The 25,462-nt window shown below is 40.9% G+C and overlaps 1 long non-coding RNA gene across 2 annotated transcripts; it reads left to right on the forward strand.

The window, feature by feature from the left end:
• Positions 1-1,185: 1,185 nt before the first annotated feature.
• LOC121142175 lies at positions 1,186-7,484 on the forward strand. 2 transcript variants are annotated; one of them, XR_005879154.1, is made up of 5 exons: positions 1,186-1,292; positions 1,950-2,036; positions 4,640-4,747; positions 5,801-5,869; positions 6,855-7,484. It is a non-coding gene; the product is annotated as an uncharacterized LOC121142175 (long non-coding RNA). The 2 variants fall into 2 exon arrangements; XR_005879153.1 differs by lacking the exon at positions 4,640-4,747.
• The last annotated feature ends 17,978 nt before the right edge of the window (positions 7,485-25,462 follow it).

Here is a 25,462-nt window from a genome sequence, read left to right on the forward strand (position 1 = left end):
AATATAACTTTTAAAATACTGCCTAAAATAGTGTGGATCAACCCACTTGGTTAACAAATGAAAGGAATCAATGTCTTACATGTTTATTATATGATATATAACACATGGGGAAATAACTAGTTTAAAGCAAAATATATCTTAATTTTACAGAACTTTCATGTTATCTGTACAGTCGAGACGTATATTAAAATGTGAGCTAAAAGTAGGAAACGTTGAGCAATTTTCCCAAAATAGCGTTGGTGAGGAGATAAACACCATCCCAGAGTAAGGCGTTCTGGGTATGGCACAGCACCTTGCCTTTAAACTACTAGTGTTCTTTAGCGATCTCTCTCTCTCTCTCTCTCTCTCTCTCTCTCTCTCTCACACACACACACACACACACACACACACACACACACACACACATGTATGCAAAATAAGCTTAGAATTCTGGAACAAGTGCACAAACAAAAAGGAACAGCCAGAGCTGGTAAAAAAATATCTATAGTAAGATTTCATATGGACTCAGAAACTAAAAGCATAGGACAACACTAACTAAGTATGATTTGGAACAAATAAAGATACTGGATTTCCAAACCCTGAGCACAAAATGAAAAATTAATGGCTTACTAGGAGCTGAAATTCATACTAGAAAAGGCCCCAAGTAGAAAACACTTGACTGGAATCTATGTATCTCCTCGTTGCCCACCATCATGTCACCTGAAACCTAAGTAAGGCAGTTGAGCAGTAAGTGGAGTGTCCTCAAAGAAAATTCCAGCAGCCCATGTGCACAGAGGCCTCGTTTCCCTATCCAGTGCCGGTGCTGGGTCAGGCACTGTGGTCCCAGAGTGCTCAGTACTAGCCTAAACAGTTCAATGATACTACGATTGGATACAGAGCTTTTCATTTTAGAGAAAGCCAAAGAGCTTTTTGTGAGATGTTCTTGTCTAATAGCAGGCTTGGGGATCTTTGGGTAAGCCATGGTCTCTGTCATCAAAGAATCTGATGGGATGTTCAATAAAGAAACAGCTGGTGGACCGCTTCATCAAGAGGAAGATGGCCAATAGTAACAGTGCAGCAGGCAAAATCAAGAAGAAATGGTTGTTTGGGTTTTCCTCATCACCACGGTACCTGCCCCAGCTTTTGTTTATTGCATCAACTCTGTAACATTCTTAGAATGAGTATTTGATATGCTTCACTTGTATTTGGAAGGGGAAAAACATTTTCAAATTCCAACTTACAGTGGACTTGATCTACAACTGAGGTTCTAGAAAGCAGGATTATGTAGAAAGTTGAGCGAGAGGAGTGTAGGTGTAAGTTTCCCCTAAGGAAAAACTAGAGCCCCTGGCTTAAGAACTGACAAATGCTGCCTTTTCTGTGAGCGGAGCATTCAACAGAGGCCAGGAAACCCAACATTGGGCTCATGGAAGCTAGAATGTATGAAAAATATACCTTCTACTTTCACAATGCCAAGTTCTGATATCCAGTGCCAGTATTAAAGTCTTCAACACTGGGAAATTAGACAGTAGCATTTAAACAGCCAAAAGACAAGAGGAAATACGCGTTAAGATCAGTCACCTCAGGTCACAATGAGAATCCCCAAAATGTCTACCTGGTACCGCCCGTGTAGAGTAGTAGAACTCCGTTCTCAAAAAGAGTCAAACTTGGGCTGGAGAGATGGCTCAGCCGTTAAAGGCTAGGCTCACAACCAAAAAAGAGTCAAACTTGTCCCTGGAATCCCTGGGTCCACCATAGTGACTATATGGAAACATCTTTGTCATAGTTGATACAACTGTCACCCAGTGTGCTTGTAATAGAATGTCGTTACTCAGAAGCAAAACCCCAATAACTCCTAGATTTGATACCAGTTTCCAAGTTAGACACTCCTCTTTGTTGACTTAGAGTGAAATGAAGCAGGCAAAGATAGGTCCATGTCTCCATGTCTCCATTATAGGCTTTTCTCTCCCCAGTGCCTAAAGACTTCATGCTGAAATGAATCCAAAGGAACGCCCTGTCATAGCAACATCATGAAGACAGTCCATGAATGACAGCATTTGGTGAGCAATCTTCCAAAGATGAATGGTTATCCCTGTGCAATAGACTATGGTCATTATATTTTATCTGGGCACAGGAATCCTGAAACTCAGCCTTCTTGTGAACATCCATAGACGTTCAAAGACCACAAGTCGTGGTGCACTTTTTGTGAGACATTTGTCTTTATAGCTAGGAGAAACTTGCTGAGGCCTTAAGAAAAGATGTGGATAATAAATCCAAACTGTGTCCCCATGGAATCCATGTGTTCGTTTTCCTCTATAAGTTATATATTTCTTTCCTTTCAAAGAAAAAAATCCACTTAGGAGGTTATATATATATATATATATATATATATATAGAGAGAGAGAGAGAGAGAGAGAGAGAGAGAGAGAATTTGTTTCGCTTTCACTCTTCATGTCTTCGTTGAGACATTAAAAGTGTTTGACAATCTTCAGCACCCTTTCTGGTACCTTGCTTAATTAGGCAAGGGACACTGATTATACTATATAAGTAACATGCATGTTTCTTGCTCATAATGACTGTATCTACTGGCATTTAACCTCCAGGCCTTTTGAACAGAATCTAAAGTAACACACACACACACACACAATCCTGAGTTTTCTATCCAGTGTTACGTGTAAAAGTAAAATCCAAAGATACAACATCAAAGGGAAAGAAAGCTGTGCAAAGTCTGTTTCCAAAATTAACAAATGGAGAAAACCTAAAAGCTGAATGCCCCAGGGCTCCATTATGTCTTCAAGGAAAACCAGGATCTAGCATTTCACCCCAATGTTTCATTCCAGACTACTTCTGCAACACAGACTTTCAATTCTATTATTTAAGGAGCTATTTGAAATAGCTTGGTAACTCCCAGAGCACAGCTGCACAGCATGTAAAGTACACAGTGAAATAGCCGGCGTACCTGAACAGGTAGAAGCAGCAGAGCCAACACAAGAGGTTGCTTTGTTTGTTTGGCAACTTCCTTCAGGCTATTTGAGTTGAGACTTTAAGATGCTAAAAGAAGTTCTACTTCTCAAGGTTAGCAGTAAAAGAAGACCAAAAAAAGGGCAAAGGGAACAGTCCAGATGACAGTACAAAAGACAAAACACAACCAGAACTGTACTCCCAATCACCCCCGCTCCCCAAAGAGGCTACACGCACACATTTTTCCAGAGTCAATGGTTACAAACTTGAACCATCACCTTTCTGAGTGAAAGCCAGACCCCAGACTAGCAAGTCACAGACAACTACCTCAGGTCTCCAGTTTGCCAGCTGATGAAGTAAACATGATGAAAATAAATGAAGTTGTACTTAAGCTGCCAAAGCCTTCCCAACCTTATCATTGCAGAGGATTTAGGACTTGTAAGCTCCCCTGCAACCTCCATTTGCCACAAGTTGATGTATTAAAGTTGGGCTCAGAACTGCTTAGGCTTTAATTCACAATCCATTTTTTTAACTTAACTTCTAAATGTTAAGATAAATAGAAACCTCATCAGCAAACATTGTGACAGTTTTAACTGTCATTTATAGAAACGTGGTCACATCCCTTCCTAAGTCATGCTTCAATGTATTCATTGTTCAGATAGAAACACAGCAGAGCTCTGTCATTCCCACATATGTATATTCACTTATGAGTGACTCGCTTTATACATCTTTAGAAACCTGAGAACCCATCATGTGAGTTATTCACAGATGCAGGTAATGATTCTGGCAAAGCAGACACTGCCCACTGAGCCAATACAAGGGAAAAGTGGCCAAAAGGCAGAGCACTAGAGCCACTCTGATCTGTTGTTGGGTACAAGAAAGGCCACAGAGGTTCACCTGAAATGAACTTATTCCTTTCTCTTAGCGTGTTTGGTGATACCTAAACTTACTCTGTATCAAACTGTACACCACTGATCTGCTCTGAAGACTGTTGTCCATGGTGTGGATCAACTCCAGGCTGATGGGATTTTATGGACATTGTGTTCTGTTTTATGCGAAGACTCCAGATTAGTACAAGGACAAAGAGGACAAACAACCCATTAACTATAATAAGCAACTTTGTATCCCAGGATGGTTACACATAGATTGGATGTCAGAAGAAAAGACAGGCAAAACATGTCTGCCTGGAAACTTCTAAGTCCCCACCCCCACCCCCGCCCCACCCCACCCCACACACACACCTTTCCTGTTCTCTGTGCTCTGGTCAACAGAGGCTGAAAAGTCAGCTCTCAGTCCCACTCAGACTCTTCAACCCTGAAATCTTACCATAATATCTGAGACTCACAAGAAAAAGGGAGCTTTCAACGCCTAGCTGTGGGCTATGCTCCAAAAGATCGTGCACACACAAACACACCCACACGTCCTAAAGGAAAATACATTGTTAATGCTTTATGCAGAAAACTCATTTTCTTAGTGCTTTAGATTGCATGGGACCCATTGCTTAAAATTTATAATGCATTATTATGAAAATTTACTCAGATACATAAATATGGGAGAAAACCAATTTATGTTGTTACCCAGTATTAATTACAGACATTAGAACAACATTACTGTTATTTATTTCCATCTCTATTTGAATGTGGAGGGATCCACCAGGGTTTCTTCTGCCCACTTCCTAATTTACATGTGAATATCATCACAGGGGTCTTTGTTTACTGGATTTTCCTGAGAGTCGTATACACCCTCATCTGTTCTTGCACCTGTCTTAATGATGAGCGGCTTGTTCTCTGGGCTGACCTTTCATCCAAAGGTATTTGCTTCTTCCGTTACTATAAAGCTTTGTGGTCCTGAAATAATAACAATTATGATGGCCTCTGATCATGCTGTCTGTTTTAACGACACGACATAGCTGGCCACATGTCTTCACAGTTTACTGATGTCATTGATGAGAGCTGTCAGGCTGACTCCTTCCGTCTCACGGTAATTAAAAAGCAGCTTCTTTAGCAGTTTTAACTTCATTTTGCGATGACTTGGAAATAGCACATGTGGCTGAAAGAATGTACGAGTCACCGGGGTGGCTTTCTTCAAGAAAAGGTGTGAAACGCAAGTGAGGGAGTTAATCGCAGACCCAGAGTGAAGGCTCTCAATCTGTGGCGTTCGCTGCCTTGCACATCACCTCGCTTTGCTGGAGGAAAGAGCTTGGCTTAAGGAAAGAACGCTAAGATGCAGAGCTGATGTCACCTCCTAAGTGCAGTCGAAGCCCCTGTTTAACAGGTCAAAGCTCAGGCAAAGCCGCATAGAAGAACCGGAAAGGGACGCTAAAGCAGTTCAGACGGCCCACAAAGCACCGCCCAGTGGGAAGGGACGGCTAGGGACAGAAAGAGACCACTGGGGACAGAAGAGGAGGGTTAGGGTGAGAAGGGGGATTACTTTTTACTAGGCACTTCTTTTTCCTCTTAAATTTTATTTCCTTACAGCTTTAGTTTTTAATTAGGGCACCAAGTAACATCTTTCCTCTTTGGCATTTCCAGACATAGCCAGCGCGGGTTGACCCTCTCCCTGTTCCTTACCCCACTCCCCAGGCCCCAGCTTGCTCCCTTCCAGCCCCCACCATTTTCATGTCACAAAACATCTCACTTTTTTCTTTTACACTCCTCGCTCCTTTTTCTTGCCCCCTCCCTCGGGATCTCCGTTCTGGTCTCATGACCTGTGGCCACATCACTTCCAAGAACTATGCGCGCATGAAAACGGGGAGCTGGTATCCACTTGTGAGAGAGAATATGCAGTATTCATCTTTTTCAGCCTGTGCTCATTCTCATCAAACTTGAACGTTTTCTCTCGTTCTCATATTACTTAATTACAGGAGTAATCGTGGAGATGACCAAGCAGTACTTGTCCCTCCAAGCCCTGTGCAGCTTGCAAAGACACAGAGGTTAGTGCTACCAAAACTGTGCTCAGGAATGGCTTCTTCTCCACAGTCCCACCACCTAGCTTCCCTTGTTCCTGCCCCCTCAAAGCTCCTTCCTCTCTGGTCCCTCAACGTCTTCCAGCTCTTCCAACTTAAATCATCAAAGGGAACTTCCAGGAAGCTTGCTGGCTTATTGAATATAAAGAAATGCCAATATTTTTGCTTTCTTACACATACATCAAAAGACAATGGCAAGCTGAACAACCCCTTTAAATCTTCATTGTGCCAACACAGGGAACAAGTTTCCCTCAATTAAACAATGGGCTTCAGGTAGCTCAGTTGACAGAGTGCGGCACCCCACAAGCCTAGCCTGGTGGCACACACCTTGCATTCTAGCACCTCGAGGGTGGACACAGGTGGATCAGAAGTTCAAGTTCATCCTCAGAAATCTAGCAAGTTTAATGAGAGCCTTGGACATGTGAGAGTCTACCTTAAAGACAATGAGCCCTGTATGGTGTTTGTATGCATTGTGCACTACGTAAAGGAGAAGTAATTATGCGGGGCAGGAAAGGAGGGGACAAATGTAGGGGCCCATGTGTGCTAGCGGACCATGACCCAGCCCCACCCTTGGCAAAGTACTGTATCCAGTCACTGCTTGCCCTGCTGATGTCTGCTCTTGAACACGGGGATGTGCACAAAATGTTGACACTATGTTTTCCAGGAAATGGTACAGCACTTTTATCCAGCAGGACCTGGGCTGTGGAAAATATGTTCCGCAAGTTTCTTTGAAAACTGAGGCTCTTCTCGGCTTAGACTGACCGCGCCCCTTTCTGTCTTCATAGTGCCCCATTTTTGATGCTGCTGTGAACCCACAATCTCCCCCTCTGTTCACACGCATGCGTTAGAACACCCAGACAAAAGGCTACCTACCTGAGAATTAAATTTTTCACCTCTGGATAGTTTGTAAGGCTGAACTCATTAATCTTCCTCTATTTGCTGTTTTCTGCAGTATAATTACACGGCACCAACCAGCGAAACTACTGGCTCCTATGGTAACTCTGAGGCTGCTCTTCATGCTGGCATCCTTCTGCAGAGAAGCTGCTGTGGGAATGCTGGCCCCAACTCTGTTCTGTTAGGAGCCATCAACTTTAAAGCTTCTGTATCCAATTGGGCGGGTTTTATAGTAGGACTAAGCACCGCAGTGTTTTGTAGCAAGGTGAATATTCAGAACCTTACTGAACTTTACACCTGAAAATCATTAAAATTGTAAATTCTGTATTATGCATTTTTCACCACACTAAAAAAGATTAAGCATCTTGATTTGTTTTCCCAAGATAGAAACACCTTTATTGCTTCTGCTGGTTTTTGAGCAATAAAGGCTCTTCAAAATTCTAACAGAGGAGAGCAATATAGATATAGATTTTTAAAAAGCTTTGTCATCTTTCCTAGTTGGGATACTCACTGTGACCAGTTTGTCAGATAACTGTAGGGGCTACTATTCTGCACAAACAGCAAAAGAATACTGTACATGTTGTGAAGACCTCAAAATAGCTAGTGGGGATGAGGTCCCACCAATTACCCTGAGATGATCATTACATGCTATAAATATGCATTGATAAACCATACTCGACCCCAATAATGTGTGCAATTATTATATGAACAATAAAAATAAGATTATCTTAAAGGAGTGTATTTGTTACAAGTGACAAAAATCTAAAATCACCTCAAGTACAAAAAACAATCACATAACTAATAACTAGGTGTATATGTAATCAGCTTTGGGAATCATAGAGTCATGCAGACTCAAATGACATAAGCAGGGTTTGTTTCATTTTGCTGGGGCTCTGAATTCAGGTCTGAATTTCTATTATTCAGGTTCCATAATGGGCTGTCTGAAAGCAAAAAAAAAAAAAAAACACTTCTTGCCTGTTCTGTGAAGGGTGGGGTGCGGTGGGGTGAGGGAGGAGGTGCCTTTGCCTTCATATGGTCATACGGGTGTCAAAGGTCAATGTCAGTGTCTTCTGTCACTCTCAACCCTACTAGAGCTAGGATTACAAAGGTATGCTATGAGACCCATATCCTATTGGATGCTGGGGCTCTAAATTCAGGTCCTCATGCTTGCACACCAAACATTTTACCCATTAAGTCATCTCTCCAGCCCCTCTTCCTTTCTGTTCTTGCATGTTTTATGACTTGTATGGACCAACTATAGCTCAACTGTAACCCCAAACTAATTAATATGGCTAGGGAAATGAAGTTTCTAAATGACCAGCCTCAAGTCTCTAATGAGCCTGAGGAGAATGGAATTGAGGAGTGCTTCACGGATGTTTATAAACAAAAGCTGCAACTTTCCCAATTTCATTAGTTCTTTCACCATTGTCATGAGCCATGTAATTTGGCGAGGGACTCCTTGCACACAAAAAAAAATAAAGTAGAATATGTTAGTAGAAGTAAAATGTCCAAACTCTTTTATTTCATTTGTAGGAAATCCTTAAACATCATCATTCTGGTTTTGCTACAAAATGCCATTATAATCAGAGAACACTTTTAAATTTGAATCATTAATTGAAATTTTCCCATTTATTCCTATGTTTACAGTGTAACTGTAAATAAAAAAGATTCTCATCTCAAGTGTGCAATCCCCTAAAAATTGTGTGATCGTGATTCTGTGACTCATAACTGTTGTGTATTTCAGTCTCAGCAGAATCGTGGGAACTAACTCAACTCTTTATTTCCCTCTCGACACGTGCAGCTTCTGCATTTCCTCCCTTCATCAACTTACTGATGACTGAAGGAAGACTTGAAGGGAAAGTGATTATGTGTTGTCATGCTTTCTTGTTACTCTTGTTGTCACTTCAATGTAAGTGGTTGGCAAATACACAAAAGTATGACAAGTTTGACAGAGTGTGGTGGAGTTTCTAGGTCACTCATGTTTCTTAAGACCGTCTAGTTTGAAAGGACAGCATGGCCTCTTGGGACTGCCAGTGAGTGGCTTTCTCAGTTACAAATGGCCCTTCCTTATCCTGTACTCTCTTTGAGTCTCACTGAACATCACATCTCAGGATCCATGAGAACTCTGTGCTTATGAGACATAGAGAACAATACACACAAATAAGATAGCTCTATGTCTATGCATGGAAGTTCCACAAAACGAAGTGGTAACAGTCACTGGGGAGAAAATAAAATTATTCCAATTACCCTGTAATACAAATCTATTTCACATGTAAAACACATTCACTCTTTTAATTAAAAATTTTATTTTTAAATTTAAATTCAAATTAGAAACAAGGTTTCTTCACATATCAATTTCACATCCCTCTCCCTTTCCCTCCCTTCCTCCCACCCCCCTCCCACCATCCACCCAATATCCCCTCCTTTCCCCAGGGAGGGTGAGTTCTTCCATGGGGGTGTCCATAGTCTGTCATTTCATCCAGGACAGGGCCTAGAACCTCCCCCCCAAGAGTACAGGGTGAGAGTGCACCTCTCATTGTGGGATGGGCACCCAATGTCCATTTGTATACCCGGGATAAATACTGATCTATTATCCAAGGCCCAATAGATGATTGCCTAGGCCTCCTCACTGACACCACATTCAGGGGGTCTTGATCAGCCCCATGCTGGATTCCTAGGCATCAGTCTGGGATTCAAGAGTTAACCCTTGTCAGGTCAGCTGTTTCTGGGGGTTAAACCAGCCCAGTCTTAATCCCTTTGGTCATCAGTCCTCCCTCTCTGTTACTGGCTTTCTTGAGTTCAGCTCAGTGCTTAGCCGTGGGAGTCTGCCTCTGCCTCCATCAGCCACTGAATAAAGGTTCTGTTTCCCTGACTCTCCAGCCATGGGCTTGTAGGCTGGCACTCCCCAGATCTATGTCTAAAATCCATATATGAGAGAATACATGCCATGTTTCTCTTTTTGTGACTGGGTTACCTCACTCAGGATGGTTTCTTCTAGTGTCATCCATTTGCCTGCAAATTTCAGGATTCCGTTGTTTTTTTCTGCTGAATAGTACTCCATGGTGTAAATGTACCACATTTTCTCTATCCACTCTTTGCTTGAGGGGCATCTAGGTTGCTTCCAAGTTCTGGCTATTACAAATAATGCTGCTATGAACATAATGGAACAGACATCCTTGTTGTATGAATGGGCATCTTTTGGATATATGCCTAAGAGTGGAGTTGCTGGGTCTTGTGGTAGGTTTATTCCCATTTTTCTGAGGAATCTCCACACTGATTTCCAAAGTGGCTGAACAAGTTGGCACTCCCACCAGCAATGGAGGAGAAACACATTCACTTTTAAAAGGTCTGCAGAATCTTGCTGTATGGTGGCACTGTAATCTAACAAACCCTGCGACACCTAGAAAATGGCCTCGGGGCATGCCTGGTAAGGTTTTCTTGATTAGGTTAATAGGAAGATCCACCCACTGTGGGTGGCATCATTCCCTTAGCTGGAATCCTAAATTGCATACAAAGCAGGGAGTGAACTGAGCACCATCCTTTATCACTCTCTGTTTCTTGACTGTGGATACAATTGACCAGCTACTTCAAAGCCTCTGCCACCTTGACTTCTCTACAGTGATAGGCCGCTACTCCTTTGACGTGTGAGCCAAAATGAACCCTTCTCCCCTTAAGTTGCTTTTGTCAGTATTTTATCACAGAAACAGGAAGGGTAGTTAAGACTGTCCATATCAATAGTTAGATTGCTTCCAAGGTTTCAGTAAGACATTTATGAATAAATAGCCTTAGGTACTTAATTGGTTGTTCATCAAGATCAGTTTCTAGAATGACTGAATTAACAAGTCATGCGTTGGGTTTCATTGCCAGAATCTTTATAAATGGCATACCAGCAGATAGCAATGTCTAAGAAAACTTACCTCTTCATACTCAAATAGGTTTTTTTCAATATTTGTAATGTTTTTATTTAAATTAGAAACATGAATGTTTCACATGTCAATCCCAGCTCCCGTTCCCACCCCTCCTCCCTTGTCCCTCCACCAGCGCCTCCAGCCCCCCACCTAAAAATAGTATTGCACATTTCTTGACTATGGCTGAGAGTAACTATCTTCATAGTTAATTCTCATTCTTAACATTTATGAGCATTCGACTATCCTTAAAGACCCTGCCCCATGCTCTATGAGACTGGGAGGAAAAGAAGTAAATTGAAGGTCCAAGCACTTGAGAGGTTGTGAGATCAAGGCCAGCCTGGTCTACATAGCTGGTTCCGGGCCAGCCAGGGGATATATAGTGAGATTCTGGGTTTGTTTGCTTTGTTTTTGAGTTGACTGTAATGATATATTATTTCCTTCCACAGTAAATGCCATGCCATCACATTTCTTATGTACTTTCCTTACAAACAAACCTTTTATATACATCTTATCTTTAAATCTTGATAATCTCATTGAATATTAAAGGAATGGGGTCTATAATCATCCCCATTTTGAAGGGGAAAAACTGAGGTTTGAAAGGTTAAATAGCAATCGGTGGCAGAACAACAGCTTATTTGGAAGTCTGTCTGAAACCAAAGTCAGTGTCCTTAAATTCTCTATAGTCTGCTCCTAAACTCAATCTTGGGGCTTTAGTTTTCATATTAATATGACGAATGGACCTACACCTGGTTGACTTTGACCATAAAATGGTCCTTGGCCACAGAACAAGAATGTCTAATACTTAGCAACCCCTGAGGATGTAAGCCAAAAGGAAGAATGTTACCCAAACTCTATCTGTCTGGCCAGGAGCTGAAAGGCAACGGGAAAGCTGACTGAGCATCACTCATCTTGAAGCCTCATAAAAGAAGGGAAATTGTATTTGCAAGTCCAATTTCTGAATGTTTGAGGCAGCCTCGCAGGAACACTGCAAGGAGGAGCTAAATGAGGACCCTGAGAAGAAATGTGGATAATATAGGGCATGGGGCTGCCCACTGCAGGGTATGTAAATACTTTATACACTAATTCAATTACCTTTCCAGGTTATTCGGGAGGGCTGATTTAAGCAGCAGCCTGAACCAGTGTCCCATCCCCCATGCATACATGCAGGAGGACAGAGTTAAGAGAGCTGGGTCGACCTTAACTCTGGATTTTTTGACTTTTATGGGCGTAAGTTGGAACTTTAATGTTTTATTAATGTCGAGGTTTTGGAGCTGGTATTCAAAATGTTTCAAGCAGAGATACGATGGGTCTCAAATACCTAAAATCTGTTCACACTGACAGGTAGTAAAAAAAATCACTATTTTACAGAAATTTCTAGCCACTCAAAGAACTCTGTGAGATTATTTTTGCATAAATTATTATATAAAGGATTATTAGCCATGTAAAAGGTGAAATGTTTAACTAATGGTAATTGATATATACTGGCATGGATAATGTGTATAATTATGAACTTTTTTAAAGCCCTTATTCCAAAGTATAACTAAACACATTCTTAAATTAATCATCTCCAGAGAAAGTGCAGCAAGAACTATAAATAAGGAGATTTGCTCAAAGCACAAAGGAAATGAGCTAACGCTTGTAAATGTCTCAAACGTCAAGAGGTTCTAGAGCGTCCCTCCTTTCTCTTACTCACATCTTGTGTAGATTTATGCAAGAAATCCCTTCCAAAACTTCAAGGCTCTGCTTGTACATATTATTTCCTGGAAAAAATTCAAAGATGAGGCAAGGTTGCAATTTTCAGCAATGAAAATGTTTTGGTCACACTAATTCACTATTTCAAAAGGCCTGGTTTTAGGAAAACCGTGCAATGTGTGTAATATTTTTTGACAATAAAGGAGTTGTGTACAGGGTTAACTCCAGATTTTCCACATCTGAATGAATAAATTTATTTGGTGATTTGTACTTTCCTTGAAAATGTTGTTTAATGACAGGTTTCCTTGTCGAGGGACCATGTGCTATAAAACTTCTAATCAGATTATTACCATTAATGAATGCTAACACATTTTCTCGGTGTTACTTGTGTCTTTGCCACCATTTAGACGAGTTGTGTTATCTCTTTCCCAGTTCATTTGCGACGCTCACAGGTTCTATTGAGGGATTTTTTATTTTTCCGGAAATTGAGAATTTGGAGTTACATGTTTCCATATTCATAAATGTCTCAACTATAAAGAATAAAGTGAAAAGAGATTCAAACTGGGCAGAAATACTGCTTGTAAAACAGTCACTCAAGAATAATCATCTCAGCTAAAGTAACTGTTTGTGAAAGACAAAAGGGGCCAAATTCCATCCTTGGATGTGCATACACAGCTCCTATTAGCTTCAGAAAACAGCTGGGTGAGTGGAGCCAAGGACAGTGTTTAGCTCAATTTGGTCTAATTTACCCAGACCACTGCAGCCACGAAAGATAAAGACAGATTATAAGACATTCTGCATGTCAGTACAGTAGCATGCTTTGTGGTTTTCTAGTCCCCAGGGCTTCCTCCATGAGGCCAAATGTCTATAGGCATATCTGAGAAGTTTGAAAAGTGTACACAACAAATTGAGTTGAGTTGAGACTTGCTGTAGTTGGTGGCTCTTCTCAAAGGAAGCCGCTCCTGCTCTGGGAGCCAAACTCTGGCAAATCAAATTTACCAAAAGAAACAGCCTGAGTCATATGCAAATGAAATTAACTGCTAAGACAAGAATGAAAGGACACTGATTCTAAAGGTTTTTAAGTACCAATCAAGAGATATTGAATTAATATGTTTTAGGCAGTTTCAATTCTCTAATTTACAAGATATATGTCAATGAGAGGATTTTTATGGTGAGCTAAATTAAATTTCCTTCAGAAATTCTTCTACCTATATACGTGGTGTCTACAGTGGTTATTTACTCCAGAATGGGGCCAAAAGTCACAGAATTGGCTTTGTCTAGGCCAGTGCTTAGAACACTGGTGCAAGAGCATTAATTCTTCTGGAAAATTGCTGTCTCTGTGTACTGTATATATTCTGACCCACCCTTATTATACAGCATTGTACTATTAGACTGCCGTGGGTCTACCAGCCTCTTCTTTTTTCTTTCACTAGTGTTTTATACAAGAAAAAAGGAAAGAAAAGCACAAAGAAAACTTGGCAAACTGCTTTTTAAATCCATGTCAAACAACATCCTGCCAAATGCACTCTGCTTATTGCCGCTGAAGGATGCCCAAGAATGTTTGCTCTTGTAGCACACACCTGTTTGACATTTCTTACTTCCTCAGAACTTGAGAACGCATTTGTCTTCTGTGCGTGTCTCAGGGATCTGACTCAAGGCTTCTTACATGTGTAGAATTCCTATTGACATAAGAAAAAGAATATTTGGCACGGTTACAAGATGGACCATGAAGACCATCATAGAACTTTGGGGGACCTCTCAAGTACGGAGTAAGAGAGAGAGATTTATGAGTAACTTACTGGATTTCACCAACAATGGGCTGATATTTCGTGAAAGGTTTTTGCTGCTCTCTGGAGAATGAAAACATTTCAAATGCCATGATCATGAGGTACAGGTGGAAGCATGTTTGTATCTCTGTGCATGTGTAGGGAGGAGAGGACACACACATATGCATTGCACAGTTATACTGTATGTCCAGACCTATCAATTCTACATGCCAATACTATTTGAGGCAGACTGTCGCTTAATAGTAATGATGGTGTCATACGGGAAGAGGTGTGTTAGGGAAGACAGCGCAAGAAAACATGAAACTGTGTCTTTCCTTCCTCTAAGAAAAGTAACAAGCATGGGAGCCAAATGCTGCTTTCATTACCATCTTTCCTCTAGGATTGACAAGAGTGAGTGAGACGGGAAAGTGTGCCTCAGTTTTAAGACTGCAGCTGGTCACTTGAATCATGAGTAAGGGACTGTGGGATGCACACATTACAAAACAGGTGCCACAGTCAATGCAGATGGTATACTAGGTGTTTTACACATCAGACATGGGTTAGGGGAATAAAATGTTGATCCAAAATCAAAGCAAAGAAGGCTAAGAGCCCAAGCATTGGATTATCTAAGAGGAGACACTTGATCCCTCTGAGACACCAGCTATGAGATAAGGAACATCCCAAGGGCAATTCATTCATGACTCTCTTCTGCTCTTTGCTGGGCTTGGACAATCCAAGACCATAGAAAGAGAAGCAGAGGAAGGGGTCCCCTGTTGGTATAAGGAAATGTCTGCTAGCCATTTGACATGGACAGTTTGGTGAAAAGATTAATCTCCGAACTCCGAAGTAATCTCCTACAGACCATTATGCTAAAGGTAAGGTAGACCTCACTGGACCAATTAGGTAACACAAAATATGGAAACCCAAAAGGTTTTTTCCTTAAAGCCATGGTTTAAATATATTCAGGTCTTGTTACCATTTCTAGATTTGTGTGTTACTGTTAATAATTAATATGCTAGAACATTTCAAACTTTTGGGAGTTTAAGAATTATATGGAGCTGATATTGTATATGAAATAGTCGTAATCAGTCCCATATGTTGAACACAGATCATGTTCTCAATTCTGTAGCAGGTATGGGTGTACTAGTCATCTCTCATCACTATGACAAGATACCTGGCGAAACCAACTTAAAGGACAGAAGACCTATTGTAAATCAGAGTTTAAGTTTCCATATGGCTATGGCATTTCAGTACACGGTTGCACGGCTCAATTGTTTCAGGGCTGTGACAAAGTAGAACACCAGAAGGTAGCATGTGATGGAGGAAATAGGCTCATCTTGTGGCGTCTAGAAAATAGAGGGTAAGCAGGTGGCCAGATGCAAATGGCGTCCCCTTCAAGACCATGACCAGTGACCTATTATACTTACTTCAAATATGCCCTACATCTCATAGTTCCCACTGCTTCTGAATAATACCTTGAATTACAAACCCATGGACGAGTTAACCCATTGATAAGATCAGAGCCTCTGTGATCCTATCACTTCCCAAAAGCACCAGCTCTAATCACTGAAGCATCTGTAGAACAGGTCTTCAACACAAGAACCTCTGGGACATTTCAGGTCCAAATCCTAACAATAGAGAATGTAAAACTTCACATGCACATCCCTTCTAGAATGTGGGTCTAGTCTTTCAGCAATTAGGAAGGAGGAAAACAGCTACGGGTTCAAAGAAGGTCCAAGCGCATGACTGATTCAAGATTGAAGTACTGGAGCTGGTCTGCCTCTGCGTTCATGCTCATCAGCTCTCGGTTAAGATGGAAGCAGGGTCAAATCCTCACCAAAAAGCATGCTGGTTTTCTCTTATGCCTTTTCTCATATTTATCAGAAAGAACTCAGTAAGAGATTCTTGTCATGATAATATCTAGTGTTATAGATATCCTTGTATCTATTTTCACTTTTAAGAAGAAAAATATAAAAAGTAAAGAAACATGGTGAGTCTGACTCCACAAATAAAGCCCAAATGAAACTGATAATAAGTGGCCTCTCAAACGCTGTTTCCATTTGCTAGCGTTGTGCCTAATGACTGACAATTTCCTCATCTTTATTCTCAACAAGCTCAATGGTATTGGCGTCTTTGCATTGTAGGAAAGAAAGACAAGTCAGGAATTTGCTTCATTTGATTGCCCAACTGATTTTACAAGATTGGTGATTTGTATTCACACCTAGGTAGTCTTTGGGAACTCATCACAGGTCTCAGTTGGACCAACCAGGATGCTACTGCAAAGGTAAAAAGCTTTTAACCATTTGTTACATCACCACATACTCCGAAAATTCTGTAGAACAAACGGGAACTTTGTCAGATATATATTTAAAGCATCCTTGAAACATTCTCCTTAGGCTTCTTTTATTTTTTTTTATTTCTCTGTGTTCTTTCCGTAAGTCAAATTTATTGAAAAAGGAAAATTCACTGTGCTTAATCTGAATATTTTGCCAAGCCTGTCTCCCTCTATGGTCCCAAGGAAGTCAAGTCGGTCAAGACCCTTTTCCTTTGGAATCACTCTGGAAGCCATTCAGATTTCACAGCTACTTTCCAGAAACAGAAAATAGGTCTGGGGCAGGAGTTGCAGAAGCAGCTGGGTAGTAAAATGCTTGCTTAGCTATAGAGAGTTCTGGGTTCTATCCCAGCACTACTTATAGTAACACCGCCTGCAATCCTGACACTTGGTAGATAGTGGCAGGAAGATCAAAAGTCTAAAGGGATCCTTGACTACATAGTGAGTTGAAGGCCAGCCTGGATTCTATGAAGACATCTTAGAGAGCAGGGGAGGATGCAATGGATTCAGGAAGCTCTCAGAGCTAATGAGAAGAGCCTGTGCTTCCCATAGGGAGAGGTAACACTGCTCATTTCCCACTTTTCACCATTCACTCCTTTGTCTGCAGAGCATAAAGCAACAGGCAGAACTGCAAACTAGCAAGCAGTGCTCTCCTCCCCATATCTGTGTCCGTAGAACACTTGAGACCCTGTAGAGATGTGTTAAGTACTTACTAAATGAATAAAAGTCTATCTAAAGCATAAAGTCCATCAGGAACTTCGGGTGATCCAAAGGAAAGCATGTGAGTCTCCATCCCTCAGAATAATGAAACTATTAAATTCAGTACAATTGCAACAGTTCCCACTGCTTCCTCATATCTTACCTAGAGCTAAAGGATTTCCCTATAAATATTCTGGTCACATTTTGCATCTAGGAAGTTACTGGCCTGGGTATCTTAAAGAATGAGGTTACTTAAAACTGATCTTTCCCTAGTCAACACCATAGTTTTAGATAGGTATGTGGAGACATGAAGAAAGCAAGCTAAGGTTCCAGGAGGTGACAAATGATATATATAAGGCTAAAGGGATAGGACATCAATCACTAAAATTATGCCTGAAACTATCCTTCCATTTACAATGTGACTTTATAGCTATTTCTGGTTATTAGAGTCTAATTATCATATAATGTTTTCTAATTTAAAATAAGAATATGATTGATAGAATTTCTAACATGTCCCTTCCTAGTTTCCAGACTCCAAGTTTGACATCATGACCATGAATATGTTAGATTACATGACAAAGAGAACAGTGCAATTGAGGCTAGCCACCAAGTCCATCTTACAATAAGAGAATCTCCCATCATTTCTTCAGCAGGTTCCATGCGATAATGCATTCTAAAGATCTGACAGCAGTGAGAAGAGGAAATCAGAGCCGTTCGGGAGAGGCACAGCCCTTCACTTGCCCTCGCTGGTTTGAAGATGGAAGAGGTCATGGCAAGAGGGATTCAGCCCTCAGCTGAAGGCCAGCAAGGAAGGGGCCTGTAAGTTACAACTTCAAGGAACTGAATTTGATCAACAATCAAATGAGCTTGAAAGCAGATTACAAGAACTTCCCCTTAAGACCCCACCTCTAGGCCACAGAAATCACTGGGGCCTTGGGTAGTAGATCAGTGCTTACCATGGTTTATGAATGATCTTTGGGAGCCCATTCCAAATAGAGGGATGCTCTCTCAGCCTGGACACATGGAGAAAGGCCTAGGTCCTGCCCTGGATGAAATGACAGACTTTAGAGATTCCCCCCAAGGAGTGCCTCACCCTCCCTGGGGAATGATGTGGGGACTGGGTGGGGGGCTGGAGGGCTGTTGGAGGGGCAAAGGAGGAGGGGTGGGAGAGGGACCTGAGATTGACGTGTGAAGCATTCATGTTTCTAATTTAAATAAAAACATATTTTGAGAAAAAAAAGACCCCACCTCTGCTGACACCTCGAATGGGTGTGGCAATACCATAAGCATAGAAACAAATGGAGTCTGCCTGGACCTTTAAGCTATATAATCAGTTTGTGTTGTTTTATATCTCTGACCTCATGCGCTTTTTACAAAGACAGTAGAAAGCTAGAGGTGGAGAATTCATTATCATTTTAATATTATAAACATTATAAATGCTGATAAAGGGTCTAAATGTAAGAATAAGGTTTGATTAAAACTGCTCTTCAGATATCCAAGCCATGAAGCATTCTTGGTGGTCATTTAACAAATGGCAGGTTGTCAGTTGGAAGTGGTGGTATGTACCAAAAAAAAATAGCATCTAACATCACCCACAAAGGTTAGACTATGCACTCAAACAGCATTTATTATTTACCTGCTACTCACAATGCTGAGCAATGAAGATAAAGATTAACCAAAAGCCTCGCCTAGTAGCACATAGAAAGAAGTCCATTGTTGGAGAGATGCAGGATCAGAATTTAAGGTCATCCTTGAGCTATGTAGTGAGTTTGAAGCCAGCCTGGGTTACAGGAGACCCAGTCTCAAAACCAAATTTCAGAAAGGTTCACCTGCCCTTCTATGACCTGATTCATGCTTAGCTGCCCCATGCCGGCCCTAATTCTTACAATGCAGACAGTAAACCCTCTGCTGCAATCACAGTCATTTCTTGAAGTCAGCTAAGCAAGCATGTTCTCTCCCCTTGCTTTGTGGTATAACGCACTTCCTACAATTCTCACCCTCAGCTCTATCCCACCTAAAGATTAAGTTCAAAGGGCCAGTCCAGAGCTGTGACAGTCTCTGGCAATTCTGAAGCAAGGCTAAAGGCTAGGAGTGATGGACCCGACCTGAGAGGAAAGGTAAGAGTTCAACGGTTGAAACAACTCCCTGAAGAGTAATTACAGTGGGGAGTTACCAGGGACAGACAGGGAAGACGAATGCCACACTGCACTGAGAACTCATCTTTTTTTTTTTAATTTAAATTAGAAACAAGGTTGCTTCACATGTCAATCCCAGGTCCCTCTCCCTTTCCCAACCCTCCTCCCACACCCTCCCTCCAAGCCCCCCCCATGACCCCTCATTTCCCCAGGAAGGGTGAAGCCCTCCATGGGGGTGTCCATAGTCTGTCATTTCATCCAGGGCAGGGCCTAGACCCTCCCCCGAGAGTCCAGGGTGAGAGTGCATCTCTCATTGTTGGACGGGCACCCAATGTCCATTTGTATACCCGGGATAAATACTGATCTACTACCCAAGGCCCAATAGATGATTACCTAGGCCTCCTCACTGACACCCACATTCAGGGGGGTCTTGATCAGTCCCATGCTAGATTCCCAGGCATCAGTCTGGGATTCAAGAACTAAGCCTTGTCAGGTGAGCTGTTTGTGGAGTTTAAACCAGCCCAGTCTTAACCCCTTTGCTCATCAGTCCTCCCTCTCTGTCACTGGGTTCCTTGAGTTCAGCTCAGTGTGTAGCTGTGGGAGTCTGCCTCTGCTTCCATCAGCCATTTAATGAAGGTTTTGTTTCCCAGACTCTCTGGCCATGGGATTGTAGGCTGGGACTCCCCAAATCTATGTCTAAATCCATATATGAGAGAGTACATACCATGTTTCTCTTTTTGTGACTGGGTTACCTCACTCAGGATGGTTTCTTATAGTGCCATCCATTTGCCTGCAAATTTCAGGATTCCATTTTTTTCCTTATGAATAGTACTCCATTGTGTAAATGGACCACATTTTCTCTATCCACTATTCAGTTGAGGGGCATCTAGGTTGCTTCCAAGTTCTGGCTATTACGAATAATGCTGCTATGTACATAGAGGAACAGACATCTTTGTTGTATGAATGAGCATCTTTTGGATATATGCTTGAGAGTGGAGTTGCTGGGTCTTGTGGTAGGTTTATTCCCATTTTTCTGAGGAATCTCCATACTGATTTCCAAAGTGGCTGTACCAGCAGTGGAGGAGTGTTCCCCCTTCACTACTCCAGAATAAATTGTCGTTGGTGTTTTTTATTTTAGCCATTCTAACAGGAGTTAGATGGTATCTGAGTTGTTTTGATTTGCATTTCCCTGATGGCTAAGGATGTTGAGCACTTTCTCAAGTGCCTCTCAATCATTTTAGACTCCTCTATTGAGAATTCTATATTTAGTTCTGTAGCCCACTTTTTAATAGGGTCCTTTGGTGTTTTGGATACTTGCTTCTTGAGTTCTTTGAAAATTTTGGAGATCAGCCCTCTGTCAGATGTAGGGTTAGTGAATATCTTTTCCCATTCTATGGGCTGCCTTTTTGTCTTTAAGAGTGTATCCTTTGCCTCACAGAAGCTTCTCAGTTTCAGGAGGTCCCATTTATTAATTGTTGACCTCACTGTCTGTGCTACTGGTGTTATGTTCAGGAAGCTGTCTCCTGAACCAATTTGTTCATGGATATCACCCACTTTCTCTTCTAAGAGGTTCACTGTAGCTGGATTTATGTTGAGGTCTTTGATCCATTTGAACTTAAGTTTTGTGCATGGTGATAGACATGGATCGATCCACATTCTTCTACATGGCAGCATCCAGTTTATGCCAGCACCATTTGTTGAAGATACTTTCTTTTTTCCATTGTATATTTTTAGCTTCTTTGTCGAAGATCAGATATTCATATATGTATGGGTTAATATCAGGGTGTTCAATTCCATTCCATTGGTCTACCTGTCTATTTTTGTGCCAATACCAAACTGTTTTTAGGACTACAGCTCTATAATAGAGCTTGAGGTCAGGGATGGTGATGCCTCCAGATGTTGCTTTGTTGAGTAAGGCTGTTTTGGCTATCCTGGGTCTTTTGTTTTTCCATACAAAATTGATTATTGTTCTGTCAAGGTCTGTGAAGAATTGTGCTGGTATTTTAATGGGGATTGCATTGAATCTTTGCTTTGGCAGGATTGCCATTTTCACTACATTGATCCTACCTATCCAAGAGCATGGGAGATCTTTCCATTTTCTGAGGGTTTCTTTAATTTCTTTAAAGACTCAAAGTTATTGCGATACAGGTCTTTCACTTGTTTGGTTAGCGTTACCCCAAGGTATTTTATGTGGTTTGTAAAGGGTGATGTTTCTCTGATTTCTTTCTCAGCCCTTTTATCAACTGTATATAGTAGGGCTACTGAGTTTCTTGAATTGATCTTGTAGCCTGCCACTTTGCTGAAGGTGTTAATCAGCTGTAAGAGTTCCCTGGTAGAGTTGTTTGGGTCATTTATGTAAACTATCATATCATCTGCAAATAGTGAAAGTTTGACCTCTACCTTTCCAATTTGTATCCCCTTGATCTCCTTTTGTTGTCATATGGCTCTAGCTAGAACTTCAAGTACAATATTGAAAAGGTATGGAAAGAGTTGACAGCCTTGTCTTGTTCCTAATTTTAGAGGAATTGCATTGAGTTTCTCTCCATTTAGTTTGATGTTAGCTGTTGGTTTACTGTATAGTGCTTTTATTATATTCAGGTATGTTCCTGTTATCCCTGATCTCTCTAGGACCTTTATCATGCTGGATTTTGTCAAAGGCTTTTTCAGCATCTAGTGAGATGATCATGTGATTTTTGTTTCTCAGCTTGTTTATATGGTGGAATACATTGATGGACTTTCATATGTTGAACCATCCCTGCATCCCTGGGATGAAACCTACTTGATCATGGTGAATGATTGTTTTGATGTGTTCTTGGATCCAATTTGCCAGTATTTTATTGAGTATTTTTGCATCAATGTTCATAAGGGATATTGGTCTCAAGTTCTTTCTTAGTTGTGTCTTTGTGTGGCTTGGGGATCAAAGTTATTGAAGCCTCATAGAAAGAGTTTGGCAAAGACCCTTCTGCTTCTATTGTGCAAATTACTTTGAGAAGAATTGGTATAATCTGCTCTTTGAATTTCTGGTAGAATTCTGCACTGAGGCCATCTGGACCTGGGCTTTTTTTGGTTGGGAGACTTTTGATGACTGCTTCTATTTCCATAGGGGTTATAGGTCTATTTAAATTGCTTATCTGTTCTTGATTTAATTTTGCAAATGATAGATATCCAGAACATTGTCCATTTCCTTTAAAATTTCAAATTTTGTGGAATACAGGTTTTCAAAGTATGACCTGATGATTCTCTGAATTTCCTCAGAGTCCGTTGTTATGTCCCCCTTTTCATTTCTGATTTTGTTAATTTGTATGTTCACTCTCTGCTGTTTGGTAAGTTTGGATAATGGTTTGTCTATCTTGTTGATTTTCTCAAAGAACCAACTCTTCGTTGCAGTGATTCTTTGTATTGTTTTCCTGGTTTCTACTCTATTGTCCATTGTTTTTTTTCTGCACAATAGTACTCCATTGTGTAAATGTACCACATTTTCTCTATCCACTCTTCGGTTGAGGGGCATCTAGGTTGCTTCCAAGTTCTGGCTATTACAAATAATGCTGCTATGAACATAGTGGAACAGATGTCCTTGTTGTATGAATATGCATCTTTTGGATATATGCCTAAGAGTGGAGTTGCTGGGTTTATTCCCATTTTTCTGAGGAATCTCCATACTGATGTCCAAAGTGGCTGTACGAGTTGGCACTCCTCCCAGCAGTGGAGGAGTGTTCTCCTTTCTTCACAACCTCTCCAGCATAAACTGTCATTGGTGTTTTTTATTTTAGCCATTCTGACAGGGGTGAGATGGTATCTCAGAGTTGTTTTGATTTGTATTTCCCTGATGGCTAGGGATGTTGAGCACTTTCTCAAGTGCCTCTCAGCCATTTTATACTCCTCTATTGAGAATTCTATATCTAGTACTGTAGCCCACTTTTTAATTGGATCCTTTGGTGTTTTAGAGACTTGCTTCTTAAGTTCTTTGCAAATTTTGGAGATCAGCCCTCTGTCAGATGTGGGGTTAGTGAATATCTTTTCCCATTCTGTGGGCTGCCTTTTTGTCTTGTTGACTGTGTCCTTTGCCTTACAGAAGCTTCTCAGTTTCAGGAGGCCCCATGTATTAATTGTTGACCTCACTGTCTGTACTACTGGTGTTATGTTAACTGAGGTAATTTTTCCTGATCTTAATTTCTTCAACATACAGAAGATATTCTGCCTAGATAGGTTCCTACTGCCATAAAAGAAAACTAAAGAATAGATGTGGTGGCCCAGACCTTTAATCACAACATTTGGGAGGCATACATGGGGATGTCAGTGAATTCCAGGTCAGCTTGGTTTATATAGAGAGTTTCAGATCAACCATAGCTACATAGTGAGACCCTATTTTTAAAAGAAGAAGAAGCAAAGAAGGGACGAAGGGAAGGAGGGAAGGAAGAAAGAAAGAAAGAGAGAAAGGATGAAAGGAAGGAAATGAATTTGAAATAATGAAAACATTGAATCCTTCATTGCTGCAATGGTCTTACAAATATCTGTGGTTGAGTTCTAAATACTGAAAAGTCAAGTATTTTTATAAATCACAGTCACATGTGTTTTATGCTCGTGTGTTTGCTCCTACCTTTTCACACTGAAAAAAAACTTACAGGTGGGTGGAGGGGATGGGGGAACCATATGCCAACAGGGTTTTGTGGATCACAAGGCCCCATGCAATTAAGCCGCCATTGTTAATTTTCAAATTGTCATAATCCATTTGAGAATTTAAGACAATTCAAAAAACAATTATGACTGAATGAAAAGTGAATTGGGCAATCAACTGAGATGAAATTTAGCCCTGAGAAACAAAACATTGCATGTGGGGGAAGTCTGGAATATGGTAAGAATGAAAGGCGTACGGAAAAGAGTGATTGTTCAGGGATGGTCTTCAAAGGCCAAGGTACTTGACAAGAAGGGGGTGGGGCTCTGCTTAACACCGTGTGATTTTGCTGTTCTGCTAAGTACAGCAGATTTAGTTCTTTAATCTTTAAGTTGCACAATAAAAACATTGAAGGCTATCCAGATGCACATAGAGATGGCGGTGTGCTGTTTACCTAAGACTATCAGACAGAAGCAAACAAACAAATCGGTCCCCACAGACGTTACTGAACAGCTCGCTGCAGAACAGAATTTCAGTTGTTTATCCTGATTCTTAGGAAAAAGATTAATTTGTGATGCATCTAAATGAATTACTTCTCCATAAATCAGCAAGTTCAAATAACCACATCCTATCATTTTTTTATTTTGAATTCGAAATGAATGTACTTAGCAGGATCATCAAATAACATCAAAAGGCCCTGTCATAAACTGTGAACAGATACACATGTGTCCTCAAGTAAATTTTTTTACTTATTTCCCTTTGTGGAATGAAATCTTGCATTCCACACAAGCAGAAGAGACAAATATTACCACACTATGGCTCATGTTCTCTTTATTTCCCTCCATGCCATTTCACCTCTTGCAATCTCCCTTCTGTGCCTTTTGCAAAACTGCAAACAGGATTCATCTCCAGCCTGGTGCTTTCCTTGAAAAATCACATCGCACCATGGCCTTTCTTGTGCTCTGAGTTCTCTCTGGATGCATTCGTTCACTCGCTCGCTCACTCATGGATCATTTTGCACTTTCCATGAGACCTCCTCCACAGCATCAAGTTCCGTGTTCTCCATGCAATCAAAGTGCATCTATCCTATGCCTCCCTAGACGACTGGGACTATGCTAGGCATCATAAAGTTTATAGAAAGGAGTATAGGTAATTATTGGTTTCTTTCAAAAAGATTAAAGTGGCTGACTGTCAAAACAAACTATAGTATAATAACATAGTCACCCAAAATAAAAGGAAAAAATCTAGCAATAAATGAGAAGAAAATTATATCAAATCCTTCCACCAAGTTTATAAGCTCAAATGGGGGAAACTGAATGTATTGTGAAGATTTCATGCCTTAATAGAGAAATTCCTTTACCATTCTATTACTATTCCTTTCCAATTCTAAGTGGAGCAAAGACAAAAACATGTCGTGGTTAGTACCACACACGAGACAAACTCAGAACCCTTCTCCAGAAAGCATAACAGCAAACAGCTACTAATTCATCAGACCAGCATTTGGACTATTCCCTATATAAAT

Source organism: Mesocricetus auratus, unplaced genomic scaffold (assembly GCF_017639785.1).
Source record: "Mesocricetus auratus isolate SY011 unplaced genomic scaffold, BCM_Maur_2.0 Super-Scaffold_100009, whole genome shotgun sequence".
Taxonomy (NCBI): domain Eukaryota; kingdom Metazoa; phylum Chordata; class Mammalia; order Rodentia; family Cricetidae; genus Mesocricetus; species Mesocricetus auratus.